We start from the raw sequence: 25,319 nt of genomic DNA on the forward strand, positions 1-25,319 counted from the left end.
ATCCTCAACCAAGGATTATTCTGCAGGGTTCATTTTGAGCCCGGTATTAATTTTCACAAGTTTAATGTAGTAAAAACTACATAATATAATTCATATAATAAATTAATGAGACACATGTAAACTATACAGCCTTATAAAATGCTGAATGCAAATATCCACTTGGTTTTGTGCAAACAACACTCTTCCCCCAAATACCTTACGGATTCTTCAAAGAAATAGGAAATATGACATAAGGACCCAGTGAAGACTCTAGTACATATTTATGTTTTAAACATCAAGACAATTTTTATTTCATCTTCAGGAAAAATATAAATGTCATTGCTAATAGTTTCTTCTCAACTCTTCAATGGACTATCTATGAATTAATAGTGCACTCATCCCAATTTAAAGACAGTTGATTTACACATGAGTGCTCAAACCATAATTACTGCTCATCCTATCTTCTTGATATTTTAACACTGCAGGCAAGATCTCTTCCCAGCAATAATATGTATTTATTTTAAACACAATTAAGTAAAACATTATATCTCTTCCTTTTCTTAGTCTATACATCTAACTACATACACCTCACTAAGATCTTTAAAAAATCCACAACTTTTTTTATGTAAAAAAGACAAGTTTTTATTTTTACCTTTTACTATGGCTGTTTAATTACTATATTCAGTATTAATGAATCAAGATAAGTTTAATTCAGGAAATCTTGAAATCAAACACTAATATACAAGAAGTATTGACAGCCAACAACACAGGCCTCCAGCTACTCTTATTTGATGAACACCCACTTGGTTTTGCCTTTGATAGCAAACTATCCATCTATATGCTCAAGAGATGCAATGATTGTTGTTTCACTACCATTATCTAAAGGAATAAAATATGAATCCCATTTTTATATATTCCTGCCCTCTAAGAACATTAATATTTAAACATTATTAAATATTCAATAGTTTAATTTCATTGTTAGATATTTAGAAAAAGTCACTGCATCTTAGACATGCAGAGTATTGAATAGACAGTACCTGTAAAGGCATTATCTATGAATAGAGCAAAATAATCTAAAATTGAACTCCTGCCAGTTCAGCAGTAATTGCAAGAGTGAAACATGGAATTAATTTCATTTATTTAATAAGTGGCCACTATGTTTAGAACAGGCTAGAGGATGCTGTTATAAATCATGAAGTTGATTAAAAACAGAAGTATATGATAAGGATAAGCACTAAATACAAAGATGAGGGAAGATAAATGTACAAAAATAAAGGGGATAGGGAGGTGCACTGAGAAGATTAGAGGGAATAAACAAATATTCCTTTACTCAGTAAATAAAACTCTGGAGTTCAGAACTCAGCTTGTCACAGAAAACCTATCATCTTGCTTACTTTTCTAAAATTCTAATTTGTGACTCTTGGACTGTCAAATTTTTTGGAATATATGGCAACTTCTACATAATGTTCAACACATTTTTATTAAATAATATGAATAAATGAGAAAAAATGGGTATCTGGTATAATGTACACAATTTTTGTTTTGCAGTACCTAATATAAACTTACATTACCTCTTTTGCTACTGTACAAAATATTAAGATTATACTAACATAATTCTACACAGTCTCTCAGACTATGAGAAAAAATTGTTTTAAAACGTTTAACCATACAGTTGGTGTTATTACTTATGAAGTAACATGGTTAATATTAGGGTTAATGTTGTGCGTGAGTGCTAAGTTGCTTCAGTCATGTTTGACTCTTTGTGACCCTATGGACTGTAGCCCACCAGGCTCGTCTGTCCATGGGATTCTCCAGGCAAGAGTACTAGAGTGGGTTGCCATTTCCTTCTCCAGGGGGATCTTCCCCACCCAGGGATTGAACCCAGGTCTCCTGCATTCCAGGCAGATGCTTTAACCTCTGAGCCACCAGGGAAGCAAACAGCCCCCAAGCAGGCCTTAAATCATTTATGCTTTACTAATGGTTTTTCTGATTAAAGAATTAACTTAATGGTAATTTTTGAAAATTAGAATAGTCTACAGAGTATAAAGAAGAAGTTTACACATAATCATGATTAATATTTTGGTAGGTTTCAAGCATGTCTTCTCTTAGACATACACATTTGTCACAAGATATAATATTTTTTCATTACATACAATATAGAGTTGCATACTACCTTTTATCTCCTAATCTCTGTGTTATAAATATTTCTCCATTCATTAAATACTTCCTAAAACTATGGCTTGAACATTTTTCATAATATTCCATTATATAGCTTAGTAATTTATAAAGTCTTTCTCAAATTTGTGGATATTTAGACTATACCTGAGAAAAATCCACATATTTTGAAAAATTCCTATACATAGAATTTCTTGTCCTAAAGTTATTTCAGTCTCTTAATAAAATTTTCCAACTGTGCTTACAGAAATGTTTTTATGTCCCAGCTGGTATCACATAAGAAAAACTCTTTTTACTATAAATAGTCTTAAACACACTAAATATAATGCTACTAACTGTTACTTCATGGGAAATGAAAGAGTAGTATATATTACTTTTATTTTCCTTATAAACTACTAATATGCTTTTACATGTTTGTATTTATAGATAGCTACTAAGTTTATACTGTATGTTCTTTAATTTCTACTGCTGTCATTTTTCTAACTGATTTTAAGAACATATGCCTTTACATATTAAGGATGATAATGCTATACTTACTATGTGGATTTTGAATATCCTCATTTTTTCTGATGTTTTGAAACTCAATTTTTATTTATGAATTTTTAAATTAATTTATTTAATTGGAGGCTAATTACTTTACAATAGCGTGGTGTTTTTGCCATACATTAACATGAATCAGGTACGGGTATACATGTGTCCTCCATCCCGGATCCCCCTCCCACCTCCCTCCCCATCCCATCTGTCCTGGCTGTCCTAGTGCCCCGGCTTTCAGTGCCCTATTTCATGCATCGAACTTAAACTGAGCATCTATTTCATATATGATAACAACATCTTCCAATGCTATTCTCTCAAATTATCCCACCCTCACCTTCTCAAACAGAGTCCAAAAGTCTGTTATTTACATCTGTGTCTCTTTTGCTGTCTCACACATAGGGTCATCATTACCATCTTTCTAAATTCCATATATGCATTAATACACTGTATTGGTGTTTCTCTTTCTGACTTGCTTCACTCTATTTAATAGGCTCCAGTTTCATCGACCTCATTAGAACTGATTCAAGGTATTCTTTTTAATGGCTGAGTAATATTTCATTGTGTATATGTACCACAGCTTTTTTATCCATTCATCTGCCTATGGACACCTAGGTTGCTTCTATGTCCTAGCTATTGTAAACAGTGCTGTGATGAACACTGGAGTACACGTGTCTCTTTCAATTCTGGTTTCCTCGGTGTGTATGCCTAGCAGTGGGATTGCTGGGTTATAAGGCAGTTTTATTTCCAGTTTTTTAAGGAATCTCCACACTTTCTTCACAGTGGCTGTACTACTTTGCATTCACACCAACAGTGTAAGAGTGTTCCCTTTTCTCCACATCCACACCAGCATTTATTGTTTATAGACTTTTGGATAGCAGCCATTCTGACTGGCGTGAGATGGTACCTCATTGTGGTCTTGACTTGCGTTTCTTGATAATGAGTGATGTTGAGCATCTTTTCATGTGCCTGTTAGCCATCCGTATGTCTTCTTTGGAGAAATGTCTATTTAGTTCTTTGGCCTATTTTTTGATTGGGTCATTTATTTTTCTGGTACTGAGCCACATGAGCTGCCTGTATATTTTTAGGTTAATTCTTTGTCAGTTGCTTCATTTGCTATTATTTTCTCCCATTCTGAAGGCTGTCTTTTCACTTTGCTTATAGTTTCCTTCATTGTACACAAGCTTTTAAGTTTAATTAGGTCCCATTTGTTTAATTTTGATTTTCTTTCCATTACTCTGGGAGATGAGTCACAGAGGATCTTGCTGTGATTTATATCAGAGAAAGTTTTGCCTATGTTTTCCCATAGGAGTTTTATAGTGTCCGGTCTTATATCTAGATCTTTAATCCATTTTGAGTTTATTTTTGTGTATGGTGTTAGAAAGTGTTCTAGTTTCATTCTTTTACAGGTGGTTGACCAATTTTCCAGCAACACTTGTTGAAGAGATTGTCTTTTCTCCGTTGTATATTCTTGCCTCCTTTGTCAAAGATAAGGTGCCCATAGGTACATGGAATTATCTCTGGGCTTTCTATTTTGCTCTACTGATCTATATTTCTGTCTTTGTGCCAGTGACATACTGTCTTGATGACAGTAGCTTTGTAGTATAGTCTGAAGTGAGGCAGATTGGTTCCTCCAGTTCCATTCTTCTTTCTCAAGATTGCTTTGGCTATTCAAGGTTTTTTTGTATTTCCATACTAATTGGGAAACTATTTGTTCTAGTTTTGTGAAAAATACCATTGGTAGGTTGATAGGGGTTGCACTGAATCTATAGATTGCTTTGGGTAGTATACTCATTTTCACCATATTGATTCTTCCTATCCATGAACATGGTATATTTTCCATCTATTTATGTCATCTTTTATTTCTTTCATCAGTGTTTTTATAGTTTTCTGTATATAGGTCTTCTGTTTCTTTAGGTAGATTTACTCCTAAGTAATTTACTCTTTTCATCACAATGGTGAACTGAATTGTTTCCTTAACTTCTCTTTCTGTTTTCTCATTGTTTGTGTATAGGAATGCAAGGGATTTTTGCATGTTAATTTTATATCCTGCATATTTAGTATATTCATTGATTAACTCTAGTAATTTTCTGGTGGTGTCTTTAGGGTTTTCTATGTAGAGGATCATGTCATCTGCAAACAGTGAGAGTTTTACTTCTTTATTTTCAATCTGAATTCCTTTTATTTTCTTTTCTTGTCTGATTGCTGTGGCTAAAACTTCCAAAACTATGTTGAATAATAGTGGTGACAGTGGGCACCCTTGTCTTGTTCCTGACTTCAGGGGAAATGCTTTCAATTTTTCACCATTGAGGATAATGTTTGCTGTGGGTTTATCATATGTAGCTTTTATTTTGTTAAGGTATGTTCCTTCTATGCCTGCTTTCTGGCTTTTTATCATAAATGGATGTTTAATTTTGTCAAAGAATTTCTATGCATCTATTGAGATAATCACACGGTTTTTATCTTTCAATTTTTTTATGTGGTGTCACACTGATTGATCTGCAAATATTGAAGAATCCTTGTATCCCTGGAATAAAGCCCACTTGGTCATGGTGTATGATCTTTTTAATATCTTGTTGGATTCTGTTTGCTGGAATTTAATTGAAGATTTTTGCATCTATGTTCATCAATGATATTGGCCTGTAGTTCTCTTCTTTTGTGGCATCTTTGTCAGGTTTTGGTATTAGGGTGATGGTGGCCTCATAGAATGAGATTGGCAATTTACCTTCCTCTGCAATTTTCTGGAAGAGTTTGAGTAGGATACATGTTAGCTCTTCTCTAAATTTTTGGTAGAATTCACCTGTGAAGCTGTCTGGTCCTGAGCTTTTCTTTGTTGGAAGATTTTTTATTACAGTTTTTACTTCTGTGCTTGTGATGAGCCTGTTATGATTGTCTATTTCTTCTGGTCCAGTTTTGGAAGATTATACTTTTCTAAGAATTCATCTATTGCTTCCAAGTTGTCCATTTTATTGGCATATAGTTGATAATAGTAGTCTCTTATGATGCTCTGTATTTCTGTGATTTCTGTTGTGATTTCTCCATTTTCAATTCTAATTTTGTTGATTTGGTTCTCCCTTATTTCCTTTTTTCTGTTAACCAATATAAAGCAATTTTATTTTAAGACAGACTGGGACTTGTGAAATTTAAGTTTGTAAAAAGTAGAGAGTATTCATTTGATTTTCTTCAACTTCATTCCACATTGAATTCTCTGCAAAGACACTGTCTGAACCATTATTGTGAAGTGCCAAAACAAAAGCCTTAATATTTAAGTTCACTTGACCTTGAATGGGAGAAGGCAATGGCACCCCAGTACTCTTGACTGGAAAATCCCATAGACAGAGGAGCCTGGTAGGCTGCAGTCCATGGGGTCGCTAGGAGTCCAACCTGACTGAGCGACTTCACTTTCCCTTTTCACTTTCATGCATTGGGGAAGGAAATGGCAACCCACTCCAGTGTTCTTGCCTGGAGAATCTCAGGGACCGGGGAGCCTGGTGGGCTGCCGTCTCTGGGGTCGCACAGAGTCAGACACGACTGAAGTGACTTAGCAGCAGCAGCAGGAGCAGACCTTGAATGCTGGCTCTACAACTTGACGTGAACATGGATATATCATGAAATTTCTCCAAGTCTAGTTATCTCATTTATGATAATAAGAAGGTCCTAATAATATGATTAATTAAAATTTAAGGAATGATTTAAGCTCTTAAACTAAATACACACACATACATACACTGTATACATGTAGTCACACATGCACATGTTAACAGACACTCGTATTACCCTACATATCATCACCCCGAGTTAATAATTGTTGTTTCAGTTTTACAAATGCATTCAGAAACAGAAAAACATGATAAGCAATTTACTAAAGTCACATAGAGAATAAGTGGCAGATCTAATATCTGAACCTAAATGTTTCTGGCTGTAAAGATATGATCTCTGGCTTTATTACACCATCTTTTGTTACACAGCTGATCAGAGCATTAATGCAGTGATCTAGAAAATATCTAGTATGAGATCCAGCCTATGGTAGATTCTTTATAAATACTACTTTAATATTAAAGTAATAGTTACTTCAATACTAAAGTAATAATAAATAATAGCTACTTTAATCCTTGAATGCTTTGTTGAATGATGATAATGGTGATGCCTTTAATGATAATAGAAATAAATATTATTTACCACCTATTTAGCATTATACTTTATATACTTTGCATTTATTAGCTTATTTAATCAATATTATAGGAACAGGAACGTTGTTATTATCCATTGTTATTATCCCTTTTTTCCTTGATTAGTCTAGTTACTGGTTTTTCTATTTTATTTCTCTTCTCAAGGAACCAGCTTTTAGTTTTGTTGCTTTTCGCTATAGTCTCCTTTGTTTTTCATTTACTTCTGCCCTAATTTTTATGATTTCTTTCCTTCTACTAACACTGGGGTTCTTCATTTCTTCTTTTTCTAGTTGCTTTAGGTCTAAAGTTAGGTTATTTACTTGATTTTTCTCTTGTTTCTTGAGATAAACTTATATTGCTATGAACCTTCCCCTTAGCACTGCTTTTACTGAATCCCATAGGTTTTGGGTTGTCGTGTTTTCATTTTCATTTGTTTTTATCCATATTTTTATTTCCCTTTTCTTCTTTCATGATTTGTTGGTTTTTCAGAAGCATGTTGTGTAGCATCCATATATATGTATTTTTAATAGATTTTTTCTTGTAGTAGACATCTAATCTTACTGTATTGTGATCAGAAAAGATGCATCAGATAATTTGCTTTTTAATTTACCAAGGCTAGCTTTCTGGCCCAGGATATGTTCTATCCTGGACAATGTTCCATCTACACTTGAGAAAAAGGTGAAATTTATTGTTTGGGGGTGAAATGTCCTACCAAATAGGTATCAAATAGGTCTAACTAGTCAATTGTATCACTTAAAGTTTGTGTTTCCTTGCTAATTTTGTTTGGTTGATTTCTCCATAGGTGTGAGAGGGGTATTAAAATTTCCCACTCTTACTACTGGTGCTACATCGCTTCAGTCGTGTCCAACTCTGTGTGACCCCAGAGACAGCAGCCCACCAGGCTCTGCCATCCCTGGGATTCTCCAGGCAAGAACACTGGAGTGGGTTGCCATTTTCCTCTCCAAGGCGTGAAAGTGAAGTCAGTCATGTCCGACTCTTAGTGACCCCATGTACTGCAGCCTACCAGACTCCTCCATCCATGGGATTTTCCAGGCAAGAGTACTGGAATGGGTTGCCATTGCCTTCTCCAGCCCACTCTTACTGTGTTACTGCTAATTTCCCCTTTTGTACTTGTTAGTATTTGTCTTATGTATTGAGGTGCTTTGCATTCATTTAAGAGCTGGTTTGGTGGTGTGGAATTCTCTCAGCTCTTGCTTGTCTATAATACTTTTGATTTCTCCTTCATATTTGAATGATACCTTTGCTGCATATAGTAATCTGGCTTGTAGGTTTTTTCTCTTTCATCACTTTAGGAATGTTCTGCCATTCCCTTCTGATCTGAAGAGTTTCTATTGAAAGATCAGCTCTTATCTTTACGGGGATCCCCTTGTGTCTTATTTGTTGCTTTTCCCTTGCTGTTTTTAATATTTGCTCTTTGTGTTTGACCATCATTAGTTTGATTAATATGTGTGTTTTTCCTTGGGTATCCTGTTTGGGACTATCTGGGTTTCTTGGACTTGAGTGGCTATTTCCCTCCCCATTTTAGGGAAATTTCAACTATTATCTCCTCATGTATTTTCTTACGCACTTTCTTTCTGTCTTCTTCTTCTGGGACTCCTATGATTTGAATATTTGGGCGTTTAACATTTTCCCAGAGGTCTCTGAGGTTGCCCTGATTTCTTTTCATTCTTTTTCTTCTTCTCTGCATTTATTTCCACATTTCTATGTTCTACCTCACTTGTTCTATCTTCTGCCTCGGTTATTCTACTGTTGGTTCCCTCCAGAGAGCTTTAGATCTCATTTATTGCATTATTTGGCTGCACAGCACTGGAGTAGCAGCTGTGTGGTGCTGGAGCAGCAGCTGCATGGCACCGGACCAGCTATGAGGAGATACATCTAAGGACAGAGAAGCCCCAGCAAGACGGTAAGAGGGGCAAAACTGCATTTAGAATCAAACTCCATACTCACCAGAGACACTCAGAGGGCTCAAAAAAACCTTGTGCACATCAGGACCCAGAGGCCCCACAGAGACTGAGACAGAACTGTGTTTGAGTGTCTCCTATGGAGGTACAGGTCGGCAGTGGACTGCCACAGGGGCAGGGGCTTTGGGTGCAGCAGACCTGGGTATGGCATAAGCCCTCTTGGAGGAGGTCACCATTAACTACACCATAGAGTCACCAGAACTTACACAGGACTGGGGAAACAGACTCTTGGAAGGAACAGACAGATACTTGTGTGCACCAGGAACAAGGAGAAAGGAGGTATGACACCACAAGAGACTGACCCAGACTTGCCAGTGAATGTCCAGGAGTCTCCGGCATTATATCTACTACTGTGGGCAAGAATCCCTTAGAAGAAATGGAGTAGCCATCATAGTCAACAGAAGAGTCTGAAATGCAGTACTTGGATGCAATCTCAAAAACAACAGATGAACTCTGTTAATTTCCAATGCAAAGCCTTCAATATCACAGTACATTTACGTCCAAGTCTATGTTCCAACCAGTAATGCTAAAGGAGGTAAAGTTGAACGGCTCTATGAAGATGTACAAGACCTTCTAGAATTAACACACAAAAAAGATGTCCTTTTCATTACCAGGGACTGGAATGAAAAAGTAGGAAGTCAAGAAATACTTGGAGTAACAGGCAAGTTTGGCCTTGGACTACAGAATGAAGCAGAGCAAAGGCTAGTAGAGTTTTGCCAAGAGAACACACTGGTCATAGCAAACACCCTTTTCCAACAACACAAGAGAAGACTCTACACATGGACACCACCATTTCACCAATACTGAAATCAGACTGATTATATTCTTTGCAGCCAAAGACGGAGAAGCTCCATACAGTCAGCAAAAACAAGCCTGGGTGCTGACTGTGGCTCAGATCATGAACTCCTTCTTGCAAAACTCAGACTTAAATTGAAGAAAGTAGGGAAAATCACTAGACCATTCAGGTATGACCTAAATCAAATCCCTTATGATTATACAGTGTAAGTGAGAAATAGATTGATTCAAGGGATTAGAGCTGATAGACAAGAGTGCCTGAAGAACTATGGACAGAGGTTCATGACACTGTACAGGAGGCAGGGATGAAGACCATCCCTAAGAAAAAGGAAAGCAAAAAGGCAAAATGGTTGTCTGAGGAGGTCTTACAAATAGCTGAGAAAAGAGGAGAGGCAAAGGCAAGTGAAAAAAGAAAAGATATACCCATCTGAATGAAGAGTTCCAAAGAATAGCAAGGAGAGCTAAAAAGCCTTCCTCAGCAATAAATGCAAAGAAATAGAGGAAAACAATAGAACGGGAAAGACTAGAAATCTCTTCAAGAAAATTAGAGACACCAAGAGAAAATTACATGCAAAGACGGGCACAATAAAGCACAGAAATGGTATGGACCTAAGAGCATAAGATATTAAGGAGAGGTGGCAAGAATACCCAGAAAAACTACACAAAAAAATCTTCATGACCCAGATAATCACGATGGTGTGATCATTCATGTAGAGCCAGACATCCTGGAAGGTTAAGTCAAATGGGCCTTAGGAACCATCACTAAGAACAAAGCAAGGGCAGGTGATGGAACTCCAGGTAAGCTATTTCAAATCCTAAATGATGAGGCAGTGAATGTGCTACAAAACTGGAATACTCAACATTGGTCACAAGACTGGAAAAGGTCAGTTTTCACTCCAATCCCAAAGAAAGTCAATGCCAAAGGATGCTCAAACTACTGCACAATTGCACTCATCTCACACACTTGTAAAGTAATGCTCAAAATTCTCCAAGCCAGGCTTCAACAGTACAGCTCAGTTCAGTTCAGTTCAGTTCAGTTCAGTCGCTCAGTCGTGTCTGACTCTTTGTGACCCCATGAATCGCAGCACACCCGGCCTCCCTGTTCATCACCATCTCCCAGAGTTCACTCAGACTAACGTCCATCGAGTCCATGATGCCATCCAGCCATCTCATCCTCTGTCGTCCCCTTCTCCTCCTGCCCCCAATCCCTCCCAGTATCAGAGTCTTTTCCAATGAGTGAACTCTTCTCATGAGGTGGCCAAAGTACTGGAGTTTCAGCTTTAGCATCATTCCTTCCAAAGAAATCCCAGGGTTGATCTCCTTCAGAATGGACTGGTTGGATCTCCTTGCAGTCGAAGGGACTCTCAAGAGTCTTCTCCAACACCACAGTTCGAAAGCATCAATTATTCAGTGCTCAGCCTTCTTCACAGTCCAACTCTCACATCCATACATGACCACTGGAAAAACCATAGCCTTGACTAGACGGAACTTAGTTGGCAAAGTAATGTCTCTGCTTTTGAATATCCTATCTAGGTTGGTCAAAACTTTTCTTCCAAGGAGTAAGCATCTTTTAATTTCATGGCTGCAGTCACCATCTGCAGTGATTGTGGAGCCCCCCAAAATAAACTCCGACACTGTTTCCACTGTTTCCCCAACATGAACCGTGATCTTCCAAAGGTACAAGCTGGATGTAGCGAAGGCAGAGGAACCAGAGATCAAATTGCCAACATCTGCTGGATCATGGAAAAGCAAGAGAGTTCCAGGAAAACATCTATTTCTGCTTTATTGACTACACCAAATCCTTGATTGTGTGGATCACAAAAAACTGGAAAATTCTTCAAGAGATGGAAATACCAGACTACCTGACCTACCTCTTGAGAAATCTGTATGCAGGCCAGGAAGCAACAGTTAGAACTGGACTTGTAACAACAGACTGGTTCCAAATCGGGAAAGGAGTACATCAAGGCTGTATATTGTCACCCTGCTTATTTAACTATATACAAACTACATCATGAGAAATGCTGGGCTGGATGAAGCACAAGCTGGAATCAAGATTGCTGGGAGAAATATCAATAACCTCAGATAGGCAGATGACACCACCCTTATGGCAGAAAGTGAAGAACTAAAAAGCCTCTTCATGAAAATGAAAGAGGAGAGTGAAAAAGTTGACTTAAAACTCAACATTCAGAAAACTAAGACCTTGGGATCTGGTCCCATCACTTCATGGCAAATAGATGGGGAAGCAATAGAAACAGTGACAGACCTTATTTTGGGGGGGGCTCCAAAACAATGCAGATGGTGACTGTAGCCCTGAAATTAAAAGATACTTTCTCCTTGGAAAAAAATTCTGACCAAGACATTACTTTGCCAACAAAGTCCATCTAGTCAAAGCTATGGTTTTTCCAGTAGTCATGTATGGATGTGAGTTCAGTTCAGTAGCTCAGTCGTGTCCGACTCTTTGCGACCCCATGAATTGCAGCACGTCAGGCCTCCCTGGCCATCACCAACTCCTGGATTTCACAGATTCGCGTCCATCGAGTCAGTGATGCCATCCAGCCATCTCATCCTCTGTCGTCCCCTTCTCCTCCTGCCCTCCATCCCTCCCAGCATCAAAGTCTTCTCCAATGAGTCAACTCTTCACATGAGGTGGACAAAGTACTGGAGTTTCAGCTTTAGCATCATTCCTTCCAAAGAAATCCCAGGGCTGATCTCCTTCAGAATGCACTGGTTGGATCTCCTTGCAGTCCAAGGGACTCTCAAGAGTCTTTTCCAAGACCATAGTTCAAAAGCATCAATACTTCAGCACTCAGCCTTCTTCATAATCCAACTCTCACATCCATACATGACCACTGGAAAAACCATAGCCTTGACTAGACGGACCTTAGTCGGCAAAATAATGTCTCTGTTTTTGAACATGCTATCTAGCTTGGTCATAACTTTCCTTCCAAGGAGTAAGCGTCTTTTAATTTCATGGCTGCAGTCACCATCTGCAGTGATTTTGGAGCACACACACTAAAAAATCTGACACTGTTTCCCCATCTATTTCCCATGGAATGATGGGAGGGTGCCAAGATCTTCGTTTTCTGAATGTTGAGCTTTAAGCCAACTTTTTCACTCTCCTCTTTTACTTTCATCAAGAGGCTTTTTAGTTCCTCTTCACTTTCTGCCATAAGGGTGATGTCATCTGCATATCTGAGGTTATTGATATTTCTCCCGGCAGCCTTGATTCCAGCTTGTGCTTCATCCAGCCCAGCGTTTCTCATGATGTAGTTTGTGTATAGTTAAGTAAGCAGGGTGACAATATACAGCCTTGACATACTCCTTTTCCTATTTGGAGCCAGTCTGTTGTTCCATGTCCAGTTCTAACTGTTGCTTCCTGGCCTGCATACAGATTTCTCAAGAGGCAGGTCAGGTGGTCTGGTATTGCCATCTCTTTCAGAATTTTCCACAGTTTATTGTGATCCACACAGTCAAAGGCTTTGGCATAGTCAAGAAAGCAGAAATAGATGTTTTTCTGGAACTCTCTTGCTTTTTCCATGATCCAGTAGATGTTGGCAATTTGATCTCTGGTTCCTCTGCCTTTTCTAAAACCAGCTTGAATATCAGGAAATTCATGGTTCATGTATTGCTGAAGCCTGGCTTGGAGAATTTTGAGCATTACCTTACTAGCATGTGAAATGAGTTCAATTGTGTGGTAGTTTGAGCATTCTTTGGCATTGCCTTTCTTTGGGATTGGAATGAAAACTAACCTTTTCCAGTCCTGTGGCCACTGCTGAGGTTTCCAAATTGGCTGGCATATTGAATGCAGCACTTTCACAGCATCGTCTTTCAGGATTTGAAATAGCTCTACTGGAATTCCATCACCTCCACTAGCTTTGTTCATAGTGATGCTTTCTAAGGCCCACTTGACTTCACATTCCAGGATGTCTGGCTCTAGATGAGTGATCACACCACCGTGATTATCTGGGTAGTGAAGATCCTTTTTGTACAGTTCTTCTGTGTATTCTTGCCATCTCTTCTTAATATCTTCTGCTTCTGTTAGGATGTGAGAGTTGTACTATAAAGAAAACTTTGCAGTGAGGAATTGATGCTCTTTAACTGCAGTGTTGTAGAAGACTTTCAAGAGTCCCTTGGACCGCAAGGAGATCCAACCAGTCCATCCTAAAGGACATCAGTCCTGAATATTCATTAGAAGGACTGATGCTGAAGCAGAAACTCCAATACTTGGCCACATGATGCTAAGAACTGACGCACTGGAAAAGACCCTGATACTGGGAAAGATTGAAGGTGGAAAGAGGGGACGACAGAGGATGAGACACTTGGATGGCATCACCGACTCAATGAACATGAGTTTGAGTAAACTCGGGAGTTGGTGATGGACAGGGAGGCTTGGTGTGCTGCAGTCATGGGGTTGCAAAGAGCAGGACACTGAGTGACTGAACTGAACTGATTGCATTATTCATTATTGATTGACTCTTCTTTATTTCTTCTAGGTCCTTGTCAAATATTTCTTGCAACTTCTAAATCTTTGTCTCTAGTGTATTTATTTGAAACTCCATTTTATTTTCAAAATTTGGGATCATCTTTACTATCATTATTGCCAGTTACTACTCAGGTAGACTCCCTATCTCTTTTTTTGGTTTGGTGGGCATTTATCCTGGTCCTTTAACTGATGAATATTTATCTACCTTTTTATTTTGTTTAGATTGCTGTGTTTGGGGTGCCCTTTCTGTAGACTAGAAGTTCATGGTTCCTCTTTATTGTGGAATCTGCTCCCTGTGGGTGAGGTTGGACTAGTAGCTTGTCAAGGTTTCCTGGTTAGGGAAGCTAACATCTGTGACTGCTGGGTGGAGCTGGATCTGTTCTCTCTGGAGTTCAATGAAGTGTCCAGTAGCGAGTTTTGAGGTGTCTTGGGTTTGGCATGTCTTTTGGAAGCCAGTCTTTTAATGCTCAGGGCTGTTTTTCTGCTGTGCTGGAGAATAAGCTTGGTATGTCTTGCTCTGGACCTTGTTGGCTCTTGGGTGAAACTTAGTTTTGTTGTAGGTATGTAAGCTTTTGGATAAGCTCTTATCTATTAACATCCCCTGGAATCAAGAGTTCTCTGATGTTCTCAAGTTTTAGAGTTAAGCCTCCTGCCTCTGGCTTTCAGTCTTATTCTTACAGTAGTCTCAAAACTTCTCTATCCATACAGCACAGATGATAAAACATCCAGGTTAATGGTGAAACAATTCTCCACACTGAGGGACACCCAGAGAGGTTCATAGAGTTACAGGGAGAAGAGGAGAGGGAGGAGGGAGATATATCAGGAGGAGAAGAGAGGGAGTTATAAGGGGAGAGAGCAGGCTAGCCAGTAATCAGTTCCTTAAGTACTCTTCACAGTCTGGAACACCCAGAGAGATTCACAGAGTGAAGCAGAGAAGAGAAGGGGGAGGAAGGAGATAGAGGTGACCTGGGGGAGAAAAGGGAGAGTCAAAAGGGGAGAGAGCAGTCAAGCCAGTAATCACACCCTTAAGTGAAAATGGATACTGAGGATTAGATTCTTAAAGGTACAAAACTGATAACAAATACCAAAAAACAAAGATTAAGAATCTAGAGTAGAGGTTAGACTCTCAAAAACACAATATTAAAAATACAAATCAAAATCAATCACAATAATTATAAAGTATATACATATGAAATTTGCTTTAATAATGGGCTTTTTTTCAAGGTGATAGGTTATAAAAATGAAAATTAAAGGAGTAATAAATAACTTGATATTTTTAAAGTGATAATAGTAAAACTATAGGAATTTCTCTGGAGCTGTTGTGGGCAGTGTGGGGTCAGTTCAGTTTCAGATAGTTCCTTGTTCCAGTTTGTACTTGTTCTCAAGGTCAATTGGCCCCCTCCAATGCATAGTCAATGTTAACTACAGGGTTTTAACCTGTTGCACCTGTCACTTCCAGAGCAGTTCCCACTTCTTTATTTTGGATTCCTCTTTTTGCAAGTCTCTTCAGTGTCTAATTTCTGCCCTGATACAAGAGGGAGAAGGTGGTCACTTATTTAGGCTCATTTGTTCAGTTGTGTTGTGAGGAGGGAGGGACACTGCAAATACCACTGGACTTTATTTCTTGGGGGCTCCAAAATCACTGCAGATGGTGATTGCAGCCATGAAATTAAAAGACACTTACTCCTTGGAAGGAAAGTTATTACCAACCTAGATAGCATATTAAAAACAGAGACATTACTTTGTCAACAAAGGTCTGTCTAGTCAAGGCTATGGTTTTTCCAGTGGTCATGTATAGATGTGAGAGTCAGACTGTGAAGAAAGCTGAGTGCCGAAGAATTGATGCTTTTGAACTGTGGTGTTGGAGAAGATTCTTGAGAGTCCCTGGACTGCAAGGAGATCCAACCAGTCCATTCTATAGGAGATCAGTCCTGGGTGTTCACTGAAAGGACTGATGCTGAAGCTGAAACTCCAGTACTTTGGCCACCTGATGCAAAGAGTTGACTCATTGGAAAAGACTTTGATGCTGGGAGGGTTTGGGGGCAGGAGGAGAAGGGAACGACAGAGGATGAGATGGCTAGATGGCATCACTGACTTGATGGGCATGAATTTGGGTAAACTCCAGGAGTTAGTGATGGACAGGGAGGCCTGGCATGCTGCGATTCATGGGGTCTCAAGGAGTCGGACATGACTGAGCGACTTCACTGAACTGAACTAATACCACTTCTTGTGCCTGGAACATGTTAAGTATTGCCTATTTATAACTCACTGTAATATTTAAAAAGGCAGATCATCTTCAGATGTCTCTAGCTATTCTGTTTGTTTGGAAACTTTGGGAGAATGTGTGGAGGAGGACAGTAATCTTTTAAATTTCTTCAATTATGTGTGGTTTAATTTTAATAATAGATTACTTTTATAACTACTTTATGGCTTTATCACTTTTTAACTACTTCATGAAGTTTACTATTCCTACCATTATTCCATTTAGAATCGTATATTAATATGAAAATGATTAATGTATCTACTTTCATAATACTCAGTTTCCCATTTGAGAACATACTATGCATGTCTATTTGTTTAGCCATTTAATTTCACCTTCATTATTGTTTGTAATAGTGTTCACAAAAGCCTTCTGTGTGTTTTATAATTCAAGTGTTAGGTTATTAGAAATGCAATATTTTAAAATTAATTTTGCAACTGTTTTGGCTACTATATTGAACTCTATTGTTTTGTATATATACTTGTAACAATTTTGTTTTAAAAACAGTATATCTATTTTTAGTAGAATCTCTTGATTTATACTTATTTTTTTCTGAGAATGCAATGATTGTGTTTCTTTCTCTTTTTTTTTTTTAACAGTACTTCTATAGTTGCTGATGGTTGCAATTGATTGATTCCTGCTCCCAGAACAATGCTAATAGTAATGTCAGTGCCTTCTGGTCTTGTTTTCAATTTAATGGGAATGCCAGTACAGTTTCAAGGTTAAGTATAATGTTGTCTGTTGACTTCAGTAAATAGCCTTTATTATAAATAATGACTATTTTTACATTACTTTCTATAGACTTAAAATAAAAATTTGCTATAAACTGTAAAATTTCCTTTTTGATTCTTTTGAAAATAGTGTTCTTTTCTCTCTGACCTGTTGATTATTAGATTTTGTAACACAAACATTTTTTTTTTTGCTATAACAAGCCCCACATGGATATGTTTGATGAAAAGATCTGAAATATAGTCTGTAGTTTTGTCTTTTGTGCTTTCTTCTAAAGATTTCAGACTGTAGATTATCATGGCTTAATAAAATAAAGTGATATATTTTCAAATAGGATTGCGGGGGGTAGGGGACGGAGAACAGAATGGATCATACAGAAAGAGAATTACCAGTTATTTGAAAACTGAAAAGAATATATTCATTAAACTGACTGGGTTTAGAGTCTTTAGGAAGTAATTCTTTGACTTTTTATTTCCAGGTTTTCATGGGCTTAGTCAATAATTTCTTACAATTTTGCATTGCATTTATTTGCTGCTGTGCTATTTAATAGGGCTCTAGGTAAATCTTATTGTATTTTATATTCACTATAACACTATGAATCAGGCATATGTAGTCATTTCCCCATTAAAGATAAAAATAGTAGCTCAAACAGGCTTGACTTGTCCAATATCACACGGGTATAACAAGCAGCAGTCAAGGTTAAAATCCCCAATAATTTAGAGTACAGTTTTCTTTTGAGCACACTATCTTGCCACTTATTCTAACTTTTAAAGGCCCCATGGGTCACATCAATTTCTCTCTCCAATGTAATTTAACACTTATCTTCCTATGTTTTCCTTGAGATAAACTCCATCACTTCATTCGTCACACTGAATTGACCAAGACACCCTTAATGTTGCTTCTGCTTAACTAAACTTGAGTCAGATTTCTTCCTGCCCAAAGGCCCCAGACATCCCTTTTCTTAGAGAATTTACTTTAGAGAACAGCGGTAAATGCCGTCTTTGTCTTTGAGATGTAAGCATTCTCCCAGCCTCTTGACAGTTTTACAAACCAGGAAGGTCCTTCTCAAGGACCTAGGAGACGTCCCTTTGAAAAGTAATCATCAAGAAAGATAGCACCTTTATTTTCCAGGGTCCATGTGAAGATACCAGCCCAACTTTCCAAAGATAAGCACCAATTAGCAAACACCAAAGGCCCAGTTACACTGACCAGCTTTCACTTCCTCTTTAATATTGTCCTGTATTTTTCACTGGCTGACCCCAGTGCTTGAAAGCTCTTCCATCTATTGTCTAAGTAGAATTCAATTGCTCTCCTGTGTTACAGCAGTCTTGAATAAAGTACTCCTTCTCTATTTAACTCTGTCAGGTACAGTATTTCTCTCTCAGCATTAAAATGTTTCAATTTATTTGGTAGTCTGCCTCTCTGCTCTTTGAAGTTCTTAAAAGCTGCATGCATGCACATATACTGGGTTTCAATCCTGTTTTTAATTCCTAACACAACAAAAGTACCTAAATATATGAAGTATTTAATAAATGTTGATTGAATACATGGAATATGTTTGAATAAATAAATAAATGACTGAATGAATAGGCTACTGGAAGGAAGTTTGTGGTCCAGAGTCCCTGCTTCCATTACAAATATAGCTCTCTTAACTTTTAAAAATAACATTTGAAAGTGCTGACCCATAGCAGATGCTTCCTAGTATGTAAAGACAGAAAATCAACAAGTGGCTGCTATATAAGAGGAACTCTAATGAGATCCAGATAATGCTAAGGGGGTGATCTCATCCTTCTAATTTAAAGCCACCCTCCATTTTCCCTTACAATCACCAAATAAAATAACACTGTCAGGCCTGTGCCTCAAGAATAATAAGTTAAATGAATGTTTTGCTGGAATACAGCAGCTGCATAAAGCTTTGCTTCAATGAGAGAGTTCTATTTCACCCACCAACATTCACCTTTTCTCAGATACCAAAAAATCAGGACGGTGTTCTGCTATCAGTTTAAGGTACAGTTTGGAAAAAGCATGAATTGGATAAACAGTAATGCCTTCTTCAGCCCTTTCTTTTAAAAACTGTCTTCTGAAATTGTGATGTAATTGAATTTCTTTGTTAATGAAAGTCAGATCACTAGATTTCCTATTGTGATATACCTTGATAAAGCAGTTTTTCTACATCATTAGCAGCCAACACCTTGGCATTTCTTTTTACTATCTTCTCATACTAGCTTTAATTCCTTCTGTTTTTACTGTTTCATATAGTCAGCCAATATGTACAGTGTTTGTAACTGTCTGTTTGCCAAGTCATATTCTTTCATTCAGGTTGAAACAACCTCACTTTTATTTTAGCTTAATTTCTCTCTGTAAGGTACGTGCATTTCCACCACCCTCCTTCCCAGGAGGACAGGCTCTTTAACAGAAGTAGACTCAGCAGGGGGCCAGCCAAGGCACACTTCTCTTCTACTCACCTCACCTGTAACTTTGCCTCCAGGGGCTTCCTTGCCACTCCCCATATTGATGTTTCCTTTATAATACTTCTCTCCTTCCCTGGTGGCTCAGAGGTTAAAGTGTCTGCCTGGAATGCAGAAGACCCAGGTTCAATCCTTGGGTCGGGAAGATCCCTGGGAGAAGGAAATGGCAACCCACTCCAGTACTCTTTCCTGAAGAATCCCATGGAGGGAGGAGCCTGGTCGGCTACAGTCCATGGGATCGCCAAGAGTCAGACACGACTGAGCAACTTCACTTCTTTATAATACTTAGTACAATCTATAATTATGTGTGTATTCCTGTGTTTATTTGTTCAATGTTTGCCCCTTCCATTAGACTGAAAATTACAATTATAGGCCACGTCTTTTTTATCAACCTCTGTATCATGGCACATGGCAGCCATTGGACAAACACCTCTTGACTGCAAAATGGTAATCTCAAAGAAGTCAGACCATGACTGAGTTCATCAAGGGCCAGGAGTCCAAAGCAGAGCCCACGCCTGAAATTCTGACAAGGCCTTCCAGCTTCCTCTACCAGGAGAGGATGAACACCAAACCTGTCACTAGCATCATACCCACATGTTGCCATCAGTTCTTTAAAATACTTAAAAAAAAAATAAAATAAAATAAAATACTTGAAAATGTATAGCTGAAATTGCTACCACTTAGGAATATAGCATTTATAGAGCATCTATAACAACTTGATAACTCTTCACAAGCAAACCATTTTAGCAGCAGTGTTTATAATTTTTGAATTTTTCTAAAAATCCAGAAAACCTACCTTCTAAAAATAAACAACCATGTATTTATTAATGAACTCTCTAGGCCTAGAGCCAGGCAGAGCAGCTAGGGCCAACCAAGTCCATATTCCATCCTGGGACCATCCTCCTCTGACCACTTCACCTGTGACTGCCTTCAGGTGCTCCTTTATCAGTTTTGCCATTTGGCATTTTTCTAACACAAGCTACACATTTCAAGTGAAATACTGCAAGAGGGAGTGGAAAAGATGAGAGGTGTCCCAGAATGCTGCCTAATATTAAAATATTTACCTGAAAGTGTGAAAGCTAGAATGGCAAATTATGCCATCTGTTAATATTTTTAATTTGACAGTGGAGAGAATCACTGTGGGTTGATATACATCAGTGATCAGAATACAGCTCCATAACTTAGTAATTACACATACTATAAGCAGCCTTATTCACTTTTTAGACCAGCTTTCATGACATATTAAATAACACAGTATTATCTTTTTAAAAGCCAAAGAAATAATATTTATAAAGTATCTAATGCAGTGTCATGCACATTATTAGGGCTCAGGAAATGGTGATGATGTGATAATGGTAATGTTGGTGATGATAAAGAGCATTTAGTTGTCACATTCATATCCTGAATAACTTGTAGTTTTGTTATAAACCACATAAGCCATAAATACACCCCCTCAGTCTTTAATTTTAAACTGTTAAATTTGGCAGAAAATAACTATGGATACATGCTACCCTTCAGGCACTCTAAACTATTATTCTCTCACACCTGTTTACCTCCCATCCACAGCCTCTTGGTTCTGTTATTTCTGTGGTAAGAGCCTATATAATCCTGGCTTGGTGGGTAGAATAGAGGCAGGGAGCTATCAGGAAGGCTGACCAAAGTCAATCCAGATTTCTGATAACTTTTCTCTGGAGACCTGGTTTCCAGTCTGGACTCAGCTACCACAGCAATTAATGATATAACCTTGGGCAAGTGACAACCTGTCTAGGCTTAGCTCCTCATTTGTACAACGAAGGCATTGGCAAAGGTTTCCTTCTAAAGCTCATTCCATTTCTACAAGGACTGTGATTAGTTCCTGTCACTCCAGGCAATATCTTTCTGTCTTAGCTAATAAGGTCATGCATGTTCAAAGTCTATCAATGAATCATTTTGCAGAGGTGCTACAATTCTCTGTTGATGCTCTTTTGATCAGTTTGAGTGAGTGCTATTAGAAGGAATGTTCTCCCTAAAAATGTATCTAGTAATAAACTTGTAGTTAACCCACACACGTATTAACAAGTTATTCTCAGGAGTTCAATAACAGTATTTCTTTGGGACACTCCTATCTTTAAAGATATCACATAGGTCAGTCCTGATATCAATGACCATCATTATCCTCAACAATTACTCTGATTAGTGATCACAACAGACTCACATGCTTTATTGGGACATCCAGAAATTATGCACCATCGTCTAAGAAAACCAAGAGAAATAAAATAGTTCTCTACATAATTCCTACGTTTTCCTCTTATTTTCCTTTAGCAAGTAGAGTACTTTATCTTTCCACTTATTTTTGATGGTTAAATTTAATGAACTTTTATTATGTAATTTGTATATTTTTTACTCAGTGTTTTGTTATTACTCTTCCAGAATCATATTTCTAGGCTTTAGTAACTGTGTCTCACTTGGTCCCAGTAGAATTTAAACATACACACACACTCAGGAGTTTTTCTTTCTTTATAAATGCAGATCTCTTCACCTGACTTGATCTCATCAGATTCTTTATAGAGAGGCTTACTACATGTGACACAAGAACCCTATAGATAAACGTCCATAACAGACAACATAATTGAACATTGGGGGCCAGTTTTCTTTACCTGGTGGTGCTGGTAGCTGGATCAGAATATTTACATTCATATTTTAATCCTTTAATCTAGTAATCAATGTATGACCTGAGGCAACAAGTTAACAGCTTGCCAAAACTAAGCCTGGGCAGATGGCAACATTGATCCAGACTGCAATTTCCCTAGACCCCTGGAAATATCTGGTGGAAGAGTGTGATGAACAGTCACAAAGGAGTCAGGGGCCTGATCCCTGTGGCATCACTTATCTTCTCTCCCAATTCAAGGTACCGAGTTTACTGCATTTTCCACAAAAATCATGCATGTTATTAACAAGTCCTGTTTTCTCTGGGACACCATGAATGAAGCAAATCATATTTCCATTCAGTTCACTCAAGCCATGACAAATATGCCCTCTCCTTTCTCAATAATTGCAATAACATATCCCTGTAACTCTGAAAGTTTTTCTGTTTTTCTTTTTAAATCTTGCCTTGTTTACTTGTCACTATCCATTCTTTGGAACTCTTGAGATTTTATAATTTATACTTTTATTTTTGAGAAAAATTCCCCAAACATCTGATGTCAAATATTTCTCTGTAGGTGAAACCTTCAGGGCCTTGGCTTCACAGCAGGTGGCAACACGATGCAGTGCTTTTGCGTTTGGCCATAGACAGCGTCCATATTTAAAGCAGCCCTATTGTTCCTGGTAAGCACCCAGATGAATAGATTGAGCCTCTCTGCTATTTTGAATTTCTGTGCTTCTTACCAAGAGCACACTTCTGCCTGTGCTTGCCTTGAATATTTATGCCTTCGTTTACTTCTTTGCCTCTGACTCACACCTTGAATGGCACATTCTTTCCCTTTCTATTGCCCACTTTTTACCTAGAAGGTTGTGTTTTCCTCTGATGTGGCAATGTTAACCATCAAATAGTCCATTTGAAGGTGCTATTTGTAATTTCTGTATCTTCAATTGAGTAGATCCCATTTTTATCATTTATTTCCCCCAATCCTTAATTAATGAAGAATAGTTCATTAAGTAACTGCAGTGACTTAGTTGCCTTCCTTATTTCATTCCCATATCCAATGCATGTGGCCCTATTAGTTCTCTGGTCAGTTCATAACCTTGCTCAAAATCTGACAGCCCCAAATCGAGTATGTTTGATTTCCATTATTCCTCACCAAGCCACCCCCACTTCATTCAGGTTGCCTCTTCCTTTTTCCCTGAACACCCAATGCTCATTTCTACCTCTACTGCCTGCCTGAACCATTTTGTCCTTTCCATGGATAACTGGTACCTTTTTCTGTCTGCATGTCTTTGAAGCCATTCTGTCTACAGTAGCCCATGTCGTTACTCTCCTTTGTGCCTTCTCAGCACTTCAATCAGGTCATACAGTCTAATAGACATTAAATACAGTCTTGTACTGTTCCAACAAAACAGCAAGCTCTCTGCACAACATTCTCCCTGAAGGTGACTTAGTGCAATCTATGTCCCCACGTCATGAAGATTTTGATTGAACTTTATTAACAGGCCACTTTGTAAGTGGCAACCTGCTCCAATATTCTTGCCTGGAGAATTTCATGGAAAGAGGAGCCTAGAAAGCTAAAGTCCACGGGGTCACAAAGAGTCAGACATCACTAAGCAACTCACGTTTTCACTTTCACTTAGTATTACATTTTATCTTCTAAAATCTTAAGATATAAAACTGTTTTTCAAAATTAACATCTCCACTTTTCCCCAGTTAAAAAATAACATAAAATGCATGCAAAATAGAGACTATAATAATAATCTCCATTTTCCAAGTACTCAGAGAATATCTATTCAGTTCAGTTTAGTCGCTCAGTCATGTCTGACTCTTTGCAATCTCATTAATCGCAGCACGCCAGACCTCCCTGTCCATCACCAACTCGTGGAGTTCACTCAAATTAACGTCCATCGAGTCAATGATGCCATCCAGCCATCTCATCCTCTGTCGTCCCCTTCTCTTCCTATCCTCAATCCCTCCCAGTATCAGAGTCTTTTCCAATGAGTCAACTCTTAGCATGAGGTGGCCAAAGTACTGGAGCTACAGCTTTAGCATCATTCCTTCCAAAGAAATTCCAGGGCTGATCTCCTTCAGAATGGACGGGTTGGAACTCCTTGCAGTCCAAGAGACTCTCAACAGTCTTCTCCAGCACCACTGTTCAAAAGCATCAATACTTCAGCACTCAGCCTTCTTCACAGTCCAACTCGCACATCCATACATGACTACTGGAAAAACCATAGCCTTGAATAGATGGACCTTAGTCAGCATAGTAATGTCTCTGCTTTTGAATATACTATCTAGGTTGGTCATAACTTTTCTTCCAAGGAGTAAGCATCTTTTAATTTCATGGCTGTAGTCACCATCTGCAGTGATTTTGGAGCCCCCAAAAAATTAAGTCTAACACTGTTTCCACTGTTTTCCCATCTATTTCCCATGAAGTGATGGGACCAGATGCCAAGATCTTCGTTTTCTGAATGTTGAGATTTAAGCCAACTTTCTCACTCTCCTCTTTCATTTTCATCAAGAGACTTTTTAGCTCCTCTTCACTTTCTGCCATAAGGGTGGTGTCATCTGCATATCTGAGGTTATTGATATTTCTCCTGGCAATCCTGATTCCAGCTTGTGTTTCTTTCCAGTCCAGCGTTTCTCATGATGTACTCTGCACAGAAGTTAAATAAGCAGGGGACAATATACAGCCTTGACGTACTCCTTTTCCTATTTGGAACCAGTCTGTTGTTCCATGTCCAGTTCTAACTGTTGCTTCCTAACCTGCATACAGATTTCTCAAGAGGCAGGTTAGGTGGTCTGGTATTCCCATCTCTCTCAGAATTTTCCATAGTTTATTGTGATCCACACAGTCAAAAGCCCCAAAGAAAGGCAATGCCAAAGAATGCTCAAACTACCGCACAATTGCACTCATCTCACATACTACTAAAGTAATGCTCAAAATTCTCCAAGCCAGGCTTCAGCAATATGTGAACCGTGAACTTCCTGATGTTCAAACTGGTTTTAGAAAAGGCAGAGGAACCAGAGATCAAATTACCAACATCTGCTGGATCATGGAAAAAGCAAGAGAGTTCTAGAAAAACATCTATTTCTGCTTTATTGACTGTGCCAAAGCCTTT

At 38.2% G+C, this 25,319-nt stretch overlaps 1 non-coding gene across 1 annotated transcript; it reads right to left on the reverse strand.

Moving 5' to 3' along the window:
• Window positions 1-1,839: 1,839 nt before the first annotated feature.
• TRNAS-GGA (transfer RNA serine (anticodon GGA)) lies at window positions 1,840-1,911 on the reverse strand. The gene has a single exon. It is a non-coding gene; the product is annotated as a tRNA-Ser (tRNA).
• Between the last annotated feature and the right edge of the window lie 23,408 nt (window positions 1,912-25,319).

Source organism: Ovis aries, chromosome 8, assembly GCF_016772045.2.
Source record: "Ovis aries strain OAR_USU_Benz2616 breed Rambouillet chromosome 8, ARS-UI_Ramb_v3.0, whole genome shotgun sequence".
NCBI lineage: Eukaryota > Metazoa > Chordata > Mammalia > Artiodactyla > Bovidae > Ovis > Ovis aries.